The sequence below is a fragment of the Rhipicephalus microplus genome, chromosome 5 (genome assembly GCF_043290135.1).
Source record: "Rhipicephalus microplus isolate Deutch F79 chromosome 5, USDA_Rmic, whole genome shotgun sequence".
Classification (NCBI taxonomy): Eukaryota; Metazoa; Arthropoda; class Arachnida; order Ixodida; family Ixodidae; genus Rhipicephalus; species Rhipicephalus microplus.
In genome coordinates, this window is record NC_134704.1 from 163897796 (window position 1) to 163908737 (window position 10942).

The 10942-nt window shown below is 47.3% G+C and overlaps 5 non-coding genes across 5 annotated transcripts; all 5 read right to left on the reverse strand.

Annotated features, from left to right (window-relative positions):
• Positions 1 to 1031: 1031 nt before the first annotated feature.
• TRNAC-ACA (transfer RNA cysteine (anticodon ACA)) lies at positions 1032 to 1103 on the reverse strand. The gene has a single exon. It is a non-coding gene; the product is annotated as a tRNA-Cys (tRNA).
• Positions 1104 to 1455: 352 nt separating this feature from the next.
• TRNAW-CCA (transfer RNA tryptophan (anticodon CCA)) lies at positions 1456 to 1527 on the reverse strand. Its single transcript has one exon. It is a non-coding gene; the product is annotated as a tRNA-Trp (tRNA).
• Positions 1528 to 1878: 351 nt separating this feature from the next.
• On the reverse strand, positions 1879 to 1950 carry TRNAW-CCA (transfer RNA tryptophan (anticodon CCA)). The gene has a single exon. It is a non-coding gene; the product is annotated as a tRNA-Trp (tRNA).
• Positions 1951 to 3358: 1408 nt separating this feature from the next.
• Positions 3359 to 3430, reverse strand: TRNAW-CCA (transfer RNA tryptophan (anticodon CCA)). Its single transcript has one exon. It is a non-coding gene; the product is annotated as a tRNA-Trp (tRNA).
• A 6709-nt stretch (positions 3431 to 10139) lies between these two features.
• TRNAW-CCA (transfer RNA tryptophan (anticodon CCA)) lies at positions 10140 to 10211 on the reverse strand. Its single transcript has one exon. It is a non-coding gene; the product is annotated as a tRNA-Trp (tRNA).
• Between the last annotated feature and the right edge of the window lie 731 nt (positions 10212 to 10942).

Genomic DNA, 10942 nt, shown 5'->3' on the forward strand with positions numbered 1-10942 from the left:
GCCAACGAGTCTCGAGGTCCGGCCTGCTTGGTGGCCTCGTCGGTGCACCGAGCGGCCTCATCTGCCTCGACGACATCCATCATTTCCTCCCGGTCGTCCGCCTTCGACTGTCCTGTCGCCGACGCGTAGGTGCGTACGCAGTCCGCGTCCGCATGCCCATATCGGCGGCACTTGGAGCACCGGGGCACCTTGCAGTCTCGGCGGACGTGTCCCGTGCCATGACATTGTAGGCACTGCATGGCTCGTCCGAGTACCACAACAAGGGCCAACTCCCCTGCAACTTGGACTTGGTGGGAAAGGTCGTCCACTTTGTATCCTGGCTTCAACTTGAACAGAACGGTTTTTGTGGTTGAGCCCTTTTCCTTCATACCTTGGAGCCGCCAACGCTCTCGAGTCACCTCGGTGACGTTGCCAAAGGCCGCAAAAGCCATGCGAATATCTTCGTCCAGGACGCCGTGAAGCATCCAGTGGAGGCGAAGCTTCACTTGCTGGTCTTCTGGATCCAAGTGATACACCGGCGGCCTCTCACTTTCAGTTCCTTAAGCGCAGCCAGTTTCTTGGTGGCTTCACTGGTGTTCAAGGTCACCGCCCACACATGGTTAATTTCATATGCGCCTAACGCCACGACGTCACGAAGCACGCCAACAGATGCGAGGGCGTCCCGGAAATCCTCGACACTGCAGGGCCTTTCACGCACGTCGCCGTGCAAAAACAACGTGTTCAGTACTACACGGCCGGTGAGCAACGTAGGCAGCACGATCTCGTAGTCCTTGTCATCCGCACCATCATTCCTGTTTCCGCGGCCAGCGCGGGTCACTATCGCCGCTCCGTCGGAGCTCATGATTTCACGACAATTTGCTGGCGCTGCCGGAAGAAGACTGCACCGAGTCCACTTAGGGTGGCCGTTCACACACACGCGGTAGCATGTTTTGCTCGGCCTTCTGTCGATGTAGCACAGGTAAAGGGACAAGTCATTGTAGACAGACAAATAAGTAGATAGACAGATTGATGAAAATAATAAAAAGGGAATTTGACCAGGACGTGTTTCGAACACGCAACCTTCTGATCTGTAGTCAGACGCGCTACCGTTGCGCCACCAAGTCCTTTTAGGGTAGCTGTTCACACGCACGTGGTAGCATGTTTTACACGGCTTTCTGTCGATGAAGCACAGGTAAACGGACAAGTCATTGTAGACAGAAAAATAAGTAGATAGACAGATAGATGAAAATAATAAAAAAGAGAACTTGACCCGGACGTGAACCGAACACACAACCTTCTGATCGGGAGTCAGACCCGCTACCGTTGCGCCACCGGGTGCGCTTTGGGCAGACGTTCGCACACACGCGGTAGCATGTTTTGCTCCGCCTTCTGTCGATGAAGCATAGGTAAAGAGACAAGTCATTGTAGGCAGACAAATAGGTAGACTGATGGTTGAAAACAACAAAAAAGAGAATTTGACTCCGACATGATTCGAACATGCAACCTTCTGATCTGGAGTCAGACGCGCTACCGTTGCGCCTCCGAGTCCGCTTAAGGTAGCCGTTGGCACACACGTGGTAGCATGTTTTGCTCGGCCTTCTGTCGATGAAGCACAGGTAAAGAGACAAGTCATTGTAGACAGACAAATAAGTAGATAGACAGATAGATGAAAATAATAAAAAAGAGAACTTGACCCGGACGTGAATCGAACACTAAACCTTCAGATCGGGAGTCAGACGCGCTACCGTTGCGCTGCCGAGTGCGCTTTGGGCAGACGTTCGCACACACGCGGTAGCATGTTTTGCTCGGCCTTCTGTCGATGAAGCATAGGTAAAGAGACAAGTCATTGTAGACAGAGAAATAAGTAGACAGATAGTTGAAAACAATAAAAAAAGAATTTGACCCCGACGTGATTTGAACACGCAACCTTCCGATCTGGAGTCAGACGCGCTACCGTTGCGCCACTGAGTCCGCTTGGGGTAGCCGTTCGCACACACGTGGTAGCATGTTTTCTCGACCTTCTGTCGATGAAGCACAGGTAAAGAGACAAGTCATTGTAGACAGACAAATAAGTAGATAGACAGATTGATGAAAATAATAAAAAAGGAAATTTGATCCAGATGTGATTCAAGCTCGCAACTTTCTGATCTGGAGTCAGACGTGCTACCATGTCGCCACCGAGTCTGTTTAGAGAGGCCGTTCGCAAACACGTAGTAGCATGTTTTGCTCGGCCTTCTGTCGAGGAAGCACAACTAAAGAGAAGAGTCATTGTAGACAGACAAATAAGTAGATAGACAGATAGATGAAAATAATAAAAAGAGAATTTTACCCGGACGTGATTGGATCACGCAACCTTCTGATCTGGAGTCAGACGTGCTACCGTGTCGCCATCGAATCACCTTCGGGTAGCCGTTCGCACACACGCGGTAGCATGTTTTGCTCGGCCTTTTGTCGATGAAGCACAGGTAAAGAAACATGTCATTGTAGACAGAAAAATAAGTAGATAGACAGATAGATGAAAATAATAAAAAAGCGAATTTGATCCGGACGTGATTCAAACTGGCAATCTTCTGATCTGGAGTCAGACGTGCTACCGTGTCGCCACCGCGTCCGTTTTGGGTAGCCGTTCGCACACACGTGGTAGCACGATTTGCTCGGCCTTCTGTCGATGAAGCACACCTAAAGAGAAGAGTCATTGTAGACAGACAAATAAGTAGATAGACAGATAAATGAAAATAGTAAAAAAGAGAACTTGACCCGAACGTGATTCAAACCCGCAACCTTCTGATCTGGAGTCAGACGTGCTACTGTGTCACCACCGAGTCTACTTAGTGTAGCTGTTCGCACAGACGCGGTAGCATGTTTTTCTCGGCCTTTTGTCGATGCAGCACAGGTAAAGAGACAAGTCATTGTAGACAGACAAATAAGTAGATAGACAGATTAAAATAATAAGAAAGTGAATTTGACCTGGACGCGATTCAAACACGCAACCTTCTGATCTGGAGTCGGACGCGCTAACAGTTCGCCACTGAGTCCACTTAGGGTAGCCGTTCGCACACACGTGGTAGCATGTTTTGCTCGGCCTTCTATCTATGAAGCACAGGCAAAGAGACAAGTCGTTGTAGACAAAGAGGTAGATAGACAGATGAAAAAAACAAAAAGAGAACTTAACACGGACGTGATTCGAACACGCAACGCTCTGATCTGGAGTCAGACGTACTACCATGTCGCCACCGTGTCCTTTTAGGGGGGCCGCTCGCCGACACGTGGTAGCATGTTTTGCTCGGCCTTCTGTCGAGGAAGCACAGCTAAAGAGAAGAGTCATTGTAGACCGACAAATAAGTAGAGACAGATAGATGAAAATAATAAAAAGAGAATTTTACCCGGACGTGATTCGAACACGCAACCTTCTGATCTGGAGTCAGACGTGCTACCGTTGCAGCACCGAGTACATTTAGTGTAGCTGTTCGCACACACGTGGTAGCATGTTTTGCTCGGCCTTCTCTCGATGAAGTACAGGTAAAAAGACAAGTCATCGTAGACAGACAAATAAGTAGATAGACAGATAGAGGAAAATAATAAAAAGAGAATTTGACCCGGACGTGATTAGAACAAGCAACCTTCTGATCTGGAGTCAGACGTGCTAAACTTGCGCCACCGAGTCCGCTTAGAGTAACCGTTCGCACACACGCGGTAGCATGTTTTGCTCGGCCTTCTGTCGATGAAGCACAGGTAAAGGGACAAGTCATTGCAGACAGAAAAATAAGTAGATAGACAGATAGCTGAAAGAAGAAAAAAAAGAGAACTTGAATCGAACGTGATTCGAACCCGCAACATTCTGATCTGGAGTCAGACATGCTACTGTGTCCCCACCGAGTCCACTTTGTGTAGCCGTTCGCACACACGCGGTAGCATGTTTTGCTCGGCCTTCTGTCGATGCAGCACAGGTAAAGAGACAAGTCATTGTAGACAGACAAATAAGTAGATAGAGAGATGAAAATATTAAGAAAGAGAATTTGACTCGGAAGCGATTCGAACACGAAACCTTCTGATCTGGAGTCGGACGCGCTAACAGTTCGCCACCGAGTCCACTTAGGGTAGCCGTTCGCACACACGTGGTAGCATGTTTTGCTCGGCCTTCTATCGATGAAGCACAGGTAAAGAGACAAGTCGTTGTAGACAGACAAAGAGGTAGACAGATGAAAATAACAAAAAAGAGAACTTAACACGGACGTGATTCGAACACGCAACCCTCTGATCAGGAGTCAGACGTGCTACCCTTGCGGAACCGAGTCCATTTGGGTGGCCGTTCGCAGACACGCAGTAGCATGTTTTTCACGGCCTTCTGTCGACGAAGCACAGGTAAAGAGACAAGTCATTGTAGTTGCGAGTCATTGTAGAGAAATAGGTAGACAGATAGTTGAAAACAATAAAAAAAGAATTTGACCCCGACGTGATTCGAGCACGCCACCTTGTGATCTGGAGTCAGACGCGCTACCGTTGCGCCAATGAGTCCCCTTGGGGTAGCCGTTCGCAAACACGTGGTAGCATGTTTTCTCGGCCTTCTGTCGATGAAGCACAGGTAAAGAGACAAGTCATTGTAGACACACAAATAAGTAGATAGACAGATTGATGAAAATAATAAAAAAGGAAATTTGATCCAGATGTGATTCAAGCTCGCAACCTTCTGATCTGGAGTCAGACGTGCTACCATGTCGCCACCGAGTCTGTTTAGGGAGGCCGTTCGCACACACGTGGTAGCATGTTTTGCTCGGCCTTCTGTCGTGGAAACACAGCTAAAGAGAAGAGTCATTGTAGACAGACAAATAAGTAGATAGACAGATAGATGAAAATATTCAAAAGAGAATTTTATCCGGACGTGATTTGATCCCGCAACCTTCTGATCTGGAGTCAGACGTGCTACCGTGTCGCCATCGAATCCCCTTCGGGCAGCCGTTCGCACACACGCGGTAGCAAGTTTCACTCGGCCTTTTGTCGATGAAGCACAGATAAAGAGACATGTCATTGTCGACAAAAAATTAAGTAGATAGACAGATGAAAATATTAAAAAGAGAACTTGACTCAGACGTGATTCGAACACGCAACCTTCTGATTTGGAGTCAGACGTGCTACCGGGTCGCCATCGAGTCCACTTAGTGTAGCCGTAAGCACACACGCGGTAGCATGTTTTGCTCGGCCTTCTGTCGATGAAGCACAGGTAAAGAGACAAGTCTTTGTAGACAGACAAATAAGTAGATGGACAGATAGATGAAAATAATAAAAAAGCGAATTTGATCCGGACGTGATTCAAACTCGTAACCTTCTGATCTGGAGTCAGACGTGCTACCGTGTCGCCACCGCGTCCGTTTTGGGTAGCCGTTCGCACACACGTGGTAGTACGATTTGCTAGGCCTTCTGTCGATGAAGCACACCTAAAGAGAAGAGTCATTGTAGACAGACAAATAAGTAGATAGACAGATAAATGAAAATAGTAAAAAAGAGAACTTGACTCGAACGTGATTCGAACCCGCAACCTTCTCATCTGGAGTCAGACGTGCTACTGTGCCGCCACCGAGTCTACTTAGTGTAGCTGTTCGCACACACGCGGTAGCATGTTTTTCTCGGCCTTCTGTCGATGCAGCACAGGTAAAGAGACAAGTCATTGTAGACAGACAAATAAGTAGATGGACAGATGAAAATAATAAGAAAGTGAATTTGACCCGGACGCGATTCGAACACGCAACCTTCTGATCTGGAGTCGGACGCGCTAACAGTTCGCCACTGAGTCCACTTAGGGTAGCCGTTCGCACACATGTGGTAGCATGTTTTGCTCGGCCTTCTATCTATGAAGCACAGGTAAAGAGACAAGTCGTTGTAGACAAAGAGGTAGATAGACAGATGAAACAAACAAAAAAGAGAACTTAACACGGACGTGATTCGAACACGCAACGCTCTGATCTGGAGTCAGACGTGCTACCATGTCGCCACCGAGTCCTTTTAGGGTGGCCGCTCGCAGACACGTGGTAGCATGTTTTGCTCGGCCTTCTGTCGATGAAGCACAGGTAAAGAGACAAGTCATTGTAGACAGACAAATAAGTAGAGCGAGATAGATGAAAATAATAAAAAGAGAATTTTACCCTGACGTGATTCCAACACGCAACCTTCTGATCTGGAGTCAGACGTGCTACCCTTGCAGCACCGAGTACACTTAGTGTAGCTGTTCGCACACACGTGGTAGCATGTTTTGCTCGGCCTTCTGTCGATGAAGCACAGGTAAAGAGACAAGTCATTGGAGACAGACAAATAAGCAGATAGACAGATAGAGGAAAATAATAAAAGCAGAATTTGACCCGGACGTGATTAGAACAAGCAACCTTCTGATCTGAAGTCAGACGTGCTAAAGTTGCGCCACCTAGTCCGCTTAGAGTAACCGTTCGCACACACGCGGTAGCATGTTTTGCTCGGCCTTCTGTCGATGAAGCACAGGTAAAGGGACAAGTCATTGCAGACAGAAAAATAGGTAGATAGACAGATAGCTGAAAAAAGTAAAAAAGAGAACTTGAATCGAACGTGATTCAAACCCGCAACATTCTGATCTGGAGTCAGACGTGCTACTGTGTCCCCCCCGAGTCCACTTTGTGTAGCCGTTCGCACACACGCGGTAGCATGTTTTGCTCGGCCTTCTGTCGATGCAGCACAGGTAAAGAGACAAGTCATTGTAGACAGACAAATAAGTAGATAGAGAGATGAAAATATTAAGAAAGAGAATTTGACTCGGACGCGATTCGAACACGCAACCTTCTGATCTTGAGTCGGACGGGCTAACAGTTCGCCACCGAGTCCACTTAGGGTCGCCGTTCGCACACACGTGGTAACATGTTTTGCTCAGCCTTCTATCGATGAAGCACAGGTAAAGAGACAAGTCGTTGTCGACAGACAAAGAGGTAGACAGATGAAAATAACAAAAAGAGAACTTAACACGGACGTGATTCGAACACGCAACCCTCTGATCAGGAGTCAGACGTGCTACCGTGTCGCCACCGCTTTGGGCAGACGTTCGCGCACGCGCGGTAGCCCTTTTTGCTCGGCCTTCTGTCGATGAAGCACAGGTAAAGAGACAAGTCATTGTAGACAGACAAATAAGTAGATAGACAGATAGATGAAACTAATAAAAAAGAGAATTTGACCCGGACGTGATTCGAACACGCAACCTTCTGATCTGGAGTGAGACGTGCTACCGTGTCGCCACCGAGTCCGTTTAGGGTAACCATTCGCACACACGTGGTAGCATGTTTTGCTCGGCCTTCTGTCGATGAAGCACAGGTAAAGAGACAAGTCAATGTAGACATACAGATAAGTAGATAGACAGATCGATGAAAATAATAAAAAAGAGAATTTGAAGCGGACGTAATTCGAACACGCAGCCTTGTGATCTGGAGGCAGAGGTGCTACTGTATCGCCGCCGAGTACGCTTAGTGTAGCCGTTCGCACACACGCGGTAGCATGTTTTGCTCGGCCTTCTGTCGATGAAGCACAGGTAAAGAGGAAAGTCATTGTAGACAGACAAATAATTGGATAGACAGATGAAAATATTAAAAAAGAGAATATGACCCGGACGTGATTCGAACACGCCACCTTCTGATCTCGAGTCAGACGCGCTACCGGTTTGCCACCGAGTCCGTTTAGGGTAGCCGTTCACACACACGTGGAACCATGTTTTGCTCAGCCTTCTATTGATGAAGCACAGGTAAAAGAACGAGTCGTTGTAGACAGACAGATAGGTATATAGACAGATTAATGAAAATAATAAAAAAGAGAATTTGTCCCGAACGTGATTCGAGCACGCAACATTCTGATCTGGAGTCAGACGCGCTACCCTTGCGGAACCGAGTCCATTTGGGTGGCCGTTCGCACACACGTGGTGGCATGTTTTGCTCGGCCTTATGTCGACGAAGCATAGGTAAAGGGACAAGTCATTGTAGAAGGACAAATAAGTAGATAGACAGATAGATGAAAATAATAAAAAGAGAATTTGACCCGGACGTGATTAGAACAAGCAACCTTCTGATCTGGAGTCAGACGTGCTAAAGTTGAGCCACCAAGTCCGCTTTGGGCAGACGTTCGCACACACGCGGTAGCATGTTTTGAACGGCCTTCTGTCGATGAAGCACAGGTAAAGGGACAAGTCATTGTAGAAGGACAAATAGGTAGAGCGAGATAGATGAAAATACTAAAAAGAGAATTTGACGCGGACGTGATTAGAACACGCAACCTACTGATCTGGAGTAAGAAGTGCTAAAGTTGCGCCACCGAGTCCGCTTAGGGTAGCCGTTCGCACACACGTGGTAGCATGTTTTGCACAGCCTTATGTCGATGAAGCACAGGTAAAGGGACAAGTCATTGTAGACAGACAAATAAGTAGATAGACAGATAGATGAAAATAATAATAAGAGAATTTCACCCAGACGTGATTAGAACACGCAACCTTCTCATCGGGAGTCAGACGCGCTACAGTTTCGCCACCGAGTGCGCTTTGGGCAGACGTTCGCACACACGCGTAGCATGTTTTGCACGGCCTTCTGTCGATGAAGCACAGGTGAAGAGACAAGTCATTGTAGCCAGACAAATAACAATATAGACAGATAGTTGAAAAAAGTAAAAAAGAGAACTTGAATCGAACGTGATTCGAACCCGCAACATTCTGATCCGGAGTCAGACGTGCTACTGTGTCCCCACCGAGTCCACTTTGTGTAGCCGTTCGCACACACGCGGTAGCATGTTTTGCTCGGCCTTCTATCGATGAAGCACAGGTAAAGAGACAAGTCGTTGTAGACAGACAAAGAGGTAGACAGATGAAAATAACAAAAAAGAGAACTTAACACGGACGTGATTCGAACACGCCACCCTCTGATCAGGAGTCAGACGTGCTACCGTGTCGCCACCGCTTTGGGCAGACGTTCTTCGCACGCGCGGTAGCTTGTTTTGCTCGGCCTTTTGTCGATGAAGGACAGGTAAAGAGACAAGTCATTGTAGACAGACAAATAAGTAGATAGACAGATAGATGAAAATAATAAAAAAGAGAATTTGACCCGAACGTGATTCTAACACGCAACCTTCTGATCTGGAGTCAGACGTGCTACCGTGTCGCCACCGAGTCCGTTTAGGGTAACAATTCGCACACACGTGGTAGCATGTTTTGCTCGGCCTTCTGTCGATGAAGCACAGGTAAAGAGACAAGTCATTGTAGACATACAAATAAGTAGATAGACAGATAGATGAAAGTAATAAAAAGAGAGTTTGACGCGGACGTGATTAGAACACGCAACCTTTTGATCTGGAGTCAGACGTGCTAAAGTTGCGCCACCGAGTTCGCTTAGGGTAGCCGTTCGCACACACGTGGTAGCATGTTTTGCACGGCCTTATGTCGATAAAGCACAGGTAAAGGAACAAGTCATTGTACACAGACAAATAAGTAGATAGACAGATAGATGAAAATAATAAAAAGAGAATTTCACCCAGACGTGATCAAAACACGCAACCTTCTCATCGGGAGTCAGACGCGCTACAGTTGCGCCACCGAGTGCGCTTTTGGCAGACGTTCGCACACACGCGGTAGCATTTTTCGCACGGCCTTCTGTCGAGGAAGCACAGCTAAAGACAATAGTCATTGTAGACAGACAAATAGGTAGATAGAGAGATAGATGAAAATAATAAAAAAGAGAATTTTACCCGAACGTGATTCGAACACGCAACCTTATGATCTGGAGTCAGACGCGCTACCGTTACGGCACCGAGTCCATTTAGGGTGGCCGTTCGCACAAACGCGGTAGCGTGTTTTGCACGGCCTTCTGTCGAAGAAGCACAGGTAGAAGGACAGGTCATTGTAGAAGGACAAATAAGTAGATAGACAGATAGATGAAAATAATAAAAGAGAGAACTTGACATGGACGTGATTCGAACACGCAACCTTCTGATCTGGAGTCAGACGTTCGACCGGGTCGCCACCGAGTTGACTTAGTGTAGCTGTTCGCACACACGCTCGCACACACGCAGTAGCATGTATTGCTCGGCCTTCTGTCGATGAAGCATAGGTAAAGAGAGAAGTCATTGTAGACAGACAAATAAGTAGACAGATAGTTGAAAACAATAAAAAAAGAATTTGACCCCAACGTGATTCGAACACGCAACCTTCTGATCTGGGGTCAGACGCGCTACCGTTGCGCCACCGAGTCCGCTTAGGGTAGCCGTTTGCACACACGTGGTAGCATGTTTTCTCGGCCTTCTGTCGATGAAGCACAGGTAAAGCGACAAGTCATTGTAGACAGACAAATAAGTAGATATACAGATTGATGAAAATAATAAAAAAGGAAATTTGATCCGGACGTGATTCAAACTCGCAACCTTCTGATCTGGGGTCAGACATGCTACCATGTCGCCACCGAGTCCGTTTAGGGCGGCCATTCGCACACACGTGGTAGCATGTTTTGCTCGGCCTTCTGTCGAGGAAGCACAGCTTAAGAGTAGAGTCATTGTAGACAGACAAATAAGTAGATAGACAGATAGATGAAAATAATAAAAAGAGCATTTTACCCGGACGTGATTCGAACACGCAACCTTCTGATCTGGAGTCGGACGTGCTACCATGTCGCCATCGAATCCGCTTAGGGTTGCCGTTCGCACACACGCGGTAGCATGTTTTGCTCGGCCTTCTGTCGATGAAGCCCAGGTAATGAGATATGTCATTGTAGACAGACAATTAGGTAGATAGACAGATGAAAATACTAAAAAGAGAACTTGACCCGGACGTGATTCGAACACGCAGCCTTCTGATCTGGAGTCAGACGTGCTGCCGAGTTGCCACCGAGTCCACTTAGTGTTGCCGTACGCACAAACGCGGTAGCATGTTTTGCTCGGCCTTCTGTCGATGAAGCACAGGTAAAGAGAAGAGTTATTCTAGACAGAC